At 37.5% G+C, this 8,633-nt stretch overlaps 1 protein-coding gene across 3 annotated transcripts in view; it reads left to right on the top strand.

Moving 5' to 3' along the window:
* The first annotated feature begins 360 nt into the window (after positions 1 to 360).
* Positions 361 to 8,633, top strand: part of LOC139967799 (C-terminal-binding protein 1-like) — a 41,061-nt gene continuing 32,788 nt past the window's right edge. For all 3 annotated transcript variants that reach the window (XR_011793153.1, XM_071971893.1, XM_071971892.1), the window contains exon 1: positions 361 to 690. The gene's annotated coding sequence lies outside the window, so the exon portion shown is untranslated. The remainder of the gene's footprint in view (positions 691 to 8,633) is intronic.

The following is an 8,633-nucleotide window of genomic DNA, read 5'->3' as shown; positions in this document are numbered from 1 at the left end:
TCCTGTTTATACCATCATGACGACACACCCATCTAAATTCCTGGCAATAATTTCGGCGGTTATGTGCCAGAATACAATGCTGACCTTGGAAGAACCCTTTCAAAGGGCAAACATGATAATGTATAAATGAACGAAGTACATGCATTAATATCCTTAAAGGTATGACGGTACTGGAATGCAAGAATTCCATTAAAATTCGTCCATTTTTCCAATATAAAAATATATTACCTGACGCAATATGTATTTAAAAAATTTTCTTGCGAGCATTGAATTAACAAAGTACTTTTATTTAGAATTCTTGTCAATGAGTCTACGTTTAGTTCCTAATGTTAAATTTTGACATTACATTGGCAACTCTTTTTTTGGAGGCCATTAATAGAGGAAAGCGTGTTAGGTGCAAGACTAGCAGCATGCAAGAGCTGTGATAAAATTCGGCTTTTAGCCACTTTCTACTTATTACCGCTTTAATGAGACTCAGCGTGATACATATCTGAAAGATTGTTGAATAAAACCAAGTTTAGTACACATAGATGAAGAATTCCTGGGCTGAAAAGTGAAAAACTGAAGCGAAAGTTCGACTGGTATCGGTACAGGATCGGCGTGGCTGTCTACCAAAGTAGTAGTACATAGTATCGCATGCACACCATACATAGTGAAGCCTTTTGTCTCATCAAACACACACCGCGAGAGGTATGCTATCAATGAGGTCACGAGACTTATTTCCTAAAAAATATTGTCCTTTCCTTTAATCTGCATGGTTCTAATTTCCCTTTATTTTAAATTTTATCATTTATAAAGTTTACAAAATGGCGATTTTCGACTTCCGCTTTTTCCTACCAAGATCAAAATTGTATTAGATACTGACCTAGTGCGAGCTGTGTGGCCTAGCCTAGCCTAACCCAACTATTATTATTAATGTTGGTGTTGCTGTGTAAACTGCTGCCCAGTTTTATAGTAGGCCTAGTCCATGTACGTGTTATTGTTAATATACTTAGCCTAGTTTTAAGACGATTTTAACAAATCCCCAAAACTTGCAGTCTGCATAGAAAACGTGCATTTTAAAATTTCTCTACATGAACAAACAATACTAAGTTAGGCCTAGTGGTAATGCCCTTACGGCACATTGGCTTGTGCGCAAGCATTGGCGAAATTAAGATTTTGAGGTTAAGGAGCGACTTTTCTGTGAAAAGTGGGTCACAGGACCTAAGCAGACCCAGGTGCCACTTGGAGAGAACCTGGAGCCAGTTTGTAATTTAAATGAAAAACGCAATATGTAGTAGGATGGTGACTTCGAAGTTCGCCCACTTAAGACTTAAAACACCCCAAAACTAAATCTTCTGGTATAAATCATTTGAAAATATACTTCATATGGTGGGAGAATTTTGTTATAGTACGATACACGGCCAAACTTTCTTTCCTGCAAACTGTTTTCACGTTGTTTTCCAAGAAGATTCTTCGTGATTGTGGAACTGGTATTTCTTGCTAGAGTATTGCGAATTTCGGCCACGCAACCTACAGTGTGGCGCTGGTAAAAATTGGTGGCGCTGTTGCTCTTTCAGTAATTATAACAGACTTCATAGATCTTCGTCATTTTATTGACAAATATGTAAGTAATTTCTTGCACACGGGTCATTTTGGAGAGAAAATAACTGTAGCTTCGTACTTTTTGGTGAAATTTGGCTCTTCCTGTAGGTTTTCATGGTGAAAATCGTGTATTTCTTAGGGTGCCCGAACTTCGCAGTATGGCGAACTTCGCAATACTGACTATACTAGTAGTAGTGATGGGAATGGGAACACAGGAACCTACTGAAAACAATTACTACCTGGTCCAACTTGAAAAAAAGACTTCCTGGTCCAAGCCGTGACTACCTAGACTGGAAATTTGTAAAACCACTAAGGTTCTCCATTTCCAATTTTATTTGAATGAATGAACGTGAGGATAAAATTCATGTGTATTCTCCATAATTTCATCGTTTGGTGATATTCCCTTCTATCTCAATGTGTTTAATTGTAAAATTTGTTACTTCTCCCAGCGGACAAACTTTTGAGCAACTACTTTTTTCCATCCTTGAAAGAATCAAGCATCATGAGATTGGTACATAATTAAACATTGGACATCATCAAACTATAATAAGGGTCTAATTGATGTCGATTCTACTAAATTTCCAACTATTCTATAAATAGTCGTAGTAGTTAACTTTCCGTTGCTTGCAAGTGAAGTTTTCTTCCTGTCGCTACAAAATGCAGACAGTAATGAAACGTGAAATGTACACTGTTGTGGGTACTGACCGTAGCTGTATGTATTGACTGTACACTAGTGTCTAATTACCGACGGTAGCAAGCTGTGTGTGTATTTTCTGGGATCGATGGTGATGTCTAACACTTCTGTTACACCTCCTTTGAAAATAGGTCAGATTACCGGCATGAGAGGTTTCTTTGTGCGCGAGTCTTCACACCCTTTTTAGGAACCACATTTTCATGAGTAATTGGTTCAATGGCCATTTCCCTGTTAGGCTCGAAAGGCTATAGGCTTGCACGCATGCAAGTGACAGAACTTTTTCATAGATCACTAAAAGCATCATACGTGGAAAAACATCGCATGTGTTGATTTTAAATGTAACTTCAGGATATAAGAATAAATGTAGCCCTTAAATAAGTTTGCAGGAAAAAGTAACAGTTGTTTACATTCTTACCATATACGTGACTGAATAGCCTGAGTAGCCTATATACATGTTCACATTAGGCTTATGTATTGCCCTAGCGGGCCTCAGTAATTACAGTTGCCAACTCGCCATTGGTGAGTAGAATTTAAGCTTTGGTGAATAGAAGATGCGCTATGCTCGACATTTTGGCAAGTGACTCGTGGGCTAGTCAAACACCAATATGAGCAAGGTTACAAACAATTCACAGAATGATAAGAACAGTCCCTTTGCAAACTTGAAGCAAGTTTAAGTTGTGAACTGATTTTTGTCAGTGACCAATCTCAATGGGAAGTAACAGTGCAAAATGGTTCGCTATCTGTAGATAGGTTATGTACGGAACTTTTCATGTTCAGAGGTTTTTCACAAACTTCATGGAGCATTTATAAACATACAGCGAAACCATTATTTAAAATCTAAGATAATAATTTATTAAAGTGACCGGTTTGAGCTTACGAAGTACATAATATGTTTTAAAGGCATAATTCATAAATAAGTTGTATTCATTTGTATTTAATATCATTCATTTGTAATTATTCAGTTGTATTTAATATCGATCGCTTGACGGCTTGGGTTATGACAGGCAACCCCTACACAGTAGAGTATAATTTAGTGGCCGAACTGCCGAGTTGGTTTGGTTTCACTGTGCCTTACACTAACAATGGTAGGATAATATTAGGTTCATTAACCCTGCTTGGGAATGATGGGCAACCCCTACTCAGTAGAGTATAATACTAGCGGCCCAAGTAGACCACAAACAATAAACATGAGGAAATCCCCATCTGAAGTTAAAATATAAAAGCATTAAATTACTACAATATACAAAACTTTACCAAGTTGTAACCACTTTACTGCAAGTTTCACGATATTACAATTCATAAGTAAATGAAATGAGTTGATATGCAGAAATTTGAATCCATAATACATGATTAACTGTCATTTTGGTAAAACAATATTTGCTGGCAAAGCATAGAACTGCCGAGTTGGGTAGGCTTCATTGTGCCATACACTAACAATGGTAGGATAATATTAGGTTCGTTAACACAAAAACGCAAGAAAAATGTTCCATATCAGTATACCAATACACTTTAGGTGTCCAAACACCAACTAAACGATACCATGAGGCATTTTCTACATGCCATCAGTAAAAATTTGCAAAATATACAACAATTTAAGGAGTTTTGAGACAGGTTTGCTGGTATCGCTGTCATGATTTTGCAAAGGGTTTTCAGATTTTCACTCGACACCGATTGTGTGTGTGTAAGATAGATGCCTAGTCATCCTTACATTTTCATTGCTTAAAGATCATTTGATTTTGACAGTGTAATTGAGTAATAGTGACACTTTTCGCACACCATTTTGCAGGTACAAGACAAGAATATAAAATTGGGACAATGTATGCCGAAGCGCTACTCGAGTAGCGGCTCAAAGTTGCAATGAGGTACTGTATAGTGCGTGATTGTTAATCATTGCACTTCGTAATGGGCATACATTATATGGGGAATTAGCTGGTCGCAACCAAGTTGAAAAAGCAGCGCGGAGCCTACTGTATTTGTGTAGGAATCATGTTGGTGCTAGTAGGGAAGTTGTGGGCCCTGTTTGCGCCCGGCAGGTGCTTATTTTCACCCCTGTGCGCAGTGGAAGCACACATTTCATGATACTTCTTGAGTGTGCACGAACAAAGTAAAAAAGAACAACTATAGCAAGACTAACTAGCAACCACATATTCAGTCTTGGACATCATCTAGGGTACGACTCCCTTACAAACAAGTGTCTTGACAGAAAGTGTCGTCAGAAAAATGCTGCCTTTTTTTACCAATCATCATTTAATTTGAGCTAGTTAGATGTGGTAGAAAAATTCTGCATACAGATCTTAATGGCACGAGGCAATGCCTCTTATATTAGTCCTCAGACATGCTCAGTTTGATTAACTCCTGTTGCAAGTTACAGTTTTCATATGCAATATTTATTTTTCCATATAGTCAACCCAACCCTGTTCTGATCCCTTTGCCAACACACTATATAAATAAAATCATGCAGTGTTGATTAAAAAACTCAAGCATCAGATGTTGCATTTGGCTATATGTGAAGGTTTAACACGAGCATTGCACAGAAAGTTACTGTACAAGTTAACCATGTACAGTAGTCCTAAAGGACCGCAAAGAAATTACTGTGGTAGAATCATGCACACTTTGCTGTGACCATTCTGCTTTCACTTGCTGTCTTTGTAATAAAGACCAACAACAGCTCTTTTTATGGACTTTTTTATGTACTGTACAGCTTACAACTTCATAATGTTGAATTTTGTAACACAAATTTTGTTTCTGCATAACACTAGTGGACAAAATGCTGACATAGGACCATTTCACATACATGTGTACATGGACACTGAACAGTCAGTTAAAAGGGTCAATATCTTTGATTGGTTTATTCAAAGGTCTGTCAAAAGGTACCTATTATTCGTTGAAGGCTGGGGACATAAACTGCATTATTTTACCACTTCGTTAGTTATCATTCATTCTCATATGGTAGAAAGCTTTGATAAAGAAATACAATATTAGCTCTAGGAGAAGTGTCATTGATATCTTTGGGAGCTCTGTTTGCTTTATTTCGTACCATATTTGAAGCATTAATTGATAATGATACCACAACACCCATCGTAGAGCTATGGGAATGAGTAACAACGATTTCTCCGAATGTTTCTCTGTACGCAGACAGTGTACATGAGTGACAATATCAAGTACTGCAGTCAGTGATATTGCTGCAAACTTCAATGAACTGGGCAGTTGTGTGTTTGGTTTTCTGCAAAATTATCTTTACAATTTACATGAGTTAAAGTCACATAGGAACTTGTCATTCTGCATGTATTGTCATGTGTCACCAAAACATTTCTGAAAGAACTTGTGAAGTAGTTAACTGCATCTTTGTGCACAGAAAATAAGAAATGACACCAGGTATTGGTTGCAACAATTGTGCAAAGTTTCACTGTTACTTTGCAGAAAATCATGGATGTCAGCCTCTTCAACTCTTTGTCACAAGTGATAAAGTTACACGGTATAATCACAGCTACTGTAGTGTTAATACTAGTACTGAGTCAGTACATCATGGTGGAGACACAAAAATATTCATAAAAAATGGTTTTAAGACACAGTACCGGCTTTAAGTGGATAGGAACAAGTTTGCTTTTGATCATATGGTTCTGCGATGTTACTACACAACCTGTTACAGAACAGACAGTGTAGTCAGATGTCATTGAACAGTAAACCAGCAACCACATGGTTGCTAGGGCTCTTCAAAGTAACAAATCTTGAAAGGGGCCCAGAGTAGCATGTTTCCGACTCACTCCCCCCCCCCCCAATTGCCCCTGCTGATCCCTTCAGGTTATTGTCCTCTTCTATATGATATCCTTTACAGCAATGTGGAATGTCTTGATGTATAAAATGTCTATAAATATCACATTGTAGGCGTCTTTCCTGTAAAATGACATCTCTTGTCAGAGGATTTAAGAACCAGTCACATGAAATGATCTGCGCCAGAGAGATTGAACAAGGAAGAAAATGTCAACCAGCATCATACGCCATGCTGACTTAGATACAGAATTTAATTTGCTGCTCTTTTACCAGTCTCCAGTCCATTTTAATATGTACTTTCCCCATGAACAGTACTGTACCTAACCAACTATTACTTGACCGGTAATGTTTTAAGTTTTAACACTGCGATTAGAGCAACACTGTGAACTTGGATGAACTGTACTTACATACATTATTTCTCTTAAAGAATATCTAGTTGAAAAAATATATGCTAATTAGTTTGGGAAAAGATTCTGTGGACCTACTGTACTGGGTGTGGTTGGTCACCAATGAGAGGTGGAATTATAAATATTTGCTATTGAGATCTATATAATAGCCATGAATCATGTGGTAGTGAAACTATCTGTTGAGAGCAAGGAACTTTACATAGAATTACTGGTAACTGGTAAGCAATGATATTGTGGAAACTAATGCTTACAATAGTCGTATATCCCAAACTCATTATCCTTGCATTTGTAATTATGTCAAATTACTGCTGGTGGTTACTGGGTCCCAAGATCAGTGCAGACCAGCGTTAAGGCTAAAATTTCATTCACACAAACTGGTAGCTGATTTATTCATGGCTACAAAGCAGCTACCCATTCCATTCCTTAAAGAGATCAGTCATAATGACAATTTATCTGAAGGTTCCTAAGCCAGATGGACAGGTTTAGTCTCTTTTCATGTACCATCTGTATTAATGGTTTCATTGGTCTTGAGTTATTAAAATATTTCATAACGTAAAACATCTTGAAATTATGTTATGTGCTAGATTTAAAAATATGTGGCCAAAAGTATACGTGTTCTGTCACTGTAGACCTTTTGATGAAATTTTGTTGTTGATACATCCTTGTGCATCCATCTCCTTGTGTACAGTTTGCATATACTGTACATATCATCATGCTGCAAGCCATCTTGTGCTGGACAAAGCGAAAGAAAACTGAATTACTTGAAGATTAGTGATGACATATAGTGTACTGACTTTAATCTAAATGAAGTTACTTTGAGCCATGTAACAGAAATTTATGAGTTATTGATAAGTTATATCCCTCACTTATTAAAAATTAAATTGGTCTGCTACTTTGTGTGCAGGAAGTATTCTTTCTACTACTGTCTGTAGTATCCGAGGCTGAAAGATGACCAAAAACCGACAAGCTTTAAAATCACTCTCCCAGCAAAACTTACTGTCATTTACTAAAAGATCTTTTAAGGAGTAATAGGCCTGTAGGCCATTATTATTTAACTGCTCGTCAGAGAGGTTATTGAACCTGAGGTAAGTAGATGAAGAGAATCTCCTTGACAAGAGTGACCCCCGCAGAGGAGATCTTGGCAAGAGAGGATGGAGACTAATAGTCTCAAACCTGGCCTAAATTGGTCTGAGTTCTTTTTTGGCAATCATATCAAGCGCAGAATCAAAACCCTGTGGTAGAAAATATTAGAAAGATTAGCTCGTAAGGTTCGTCATTTGAAAGCTAATTGCACAAGGGCATCAGTGTGAAGGAGAGGCTCAGATCTGTGTGGCAACTCCACAGGCTGTTATGTATTTATAAACCATTAGTACACAAACGGGATTGGTTTCTGCTCTGTTGTTTAGGGGGGGGGGGGGTTAAGTATTTGGGTGAGGGCTAGGTAGGTTTAGTTAGGGTAAGGTGGATTATTACAATATATATGTGCACCAAGTAAAATGGATTCAGTGATGTACAAATCATCTGTATGCAGGTATAGAAAGTATAGAAACATGAAGAGTTAAACAAGGGGGGGGGGCAATGACATTGACCCTGGTGTCGGTCCTCGGTCTCATTGTCTTTGCTGGAGCCAGAATATCAGATTCCCTTTAACAGATGAAGCATACATGTATTGTTCTAATTTTATGTTACCTGAACAAATGCCAATTTGGGAAAGTTGGTTGAAATCACATTTTGTAATTGGGATATGTGTGGACTGATGTCATATTTAACATTTAAGGCTTCATTGTAAGGTATCTAGGAAAAAAAAAATTCATTCAGTTTGGGCTGTGTTGTAAGCAACCTTAAAATGTGAAATCCGGTCACTGGGCATTACTCCTTCAAGAACAGCTGTTTTGAGGCTCCCTGGAGGTATCTCTGCAGCATAGGTGAAACAATTGTCTAGCCTAACATACCAATTCACCATTAAACTTAAATTCTATCTAATCACAGTCTTGAGACAAAGCAGCAAGGGTTGAATTTGTGAGTTCTTAGGTCCTCAAGAGAAAGGTCAGGTGGTTATCACTTTAGCCTTCCATTGTGATAAAGTCAGATGACTGATAGTTTGCCGGAATAGTCTCTTTTACTTAATTGTTATAAATTTGCTAACTAGTGCAAGAAGAGGAGTAAATTAAAATGTG

This window comes from Apostichopus japonicus, chromosome 5, assembly GCF_037975245.1.
Source record: "Apostichopus japonicus isolate 1M-3 chromosome 5, ASM3797524v1, whole genome shotgun sequence".
Taxonomy (NCBI): Eukaryota; Metazoa; Echinodermata; class Holothuroidea; order Aspidochirotida; family Stichopodidae; genus Apostichopus; species Apostichopus japonicus.
Note: the sequence above shows the minus strand (reverse complement) of the source record. Positions and strands in the feature narration are given on the sequence as shown.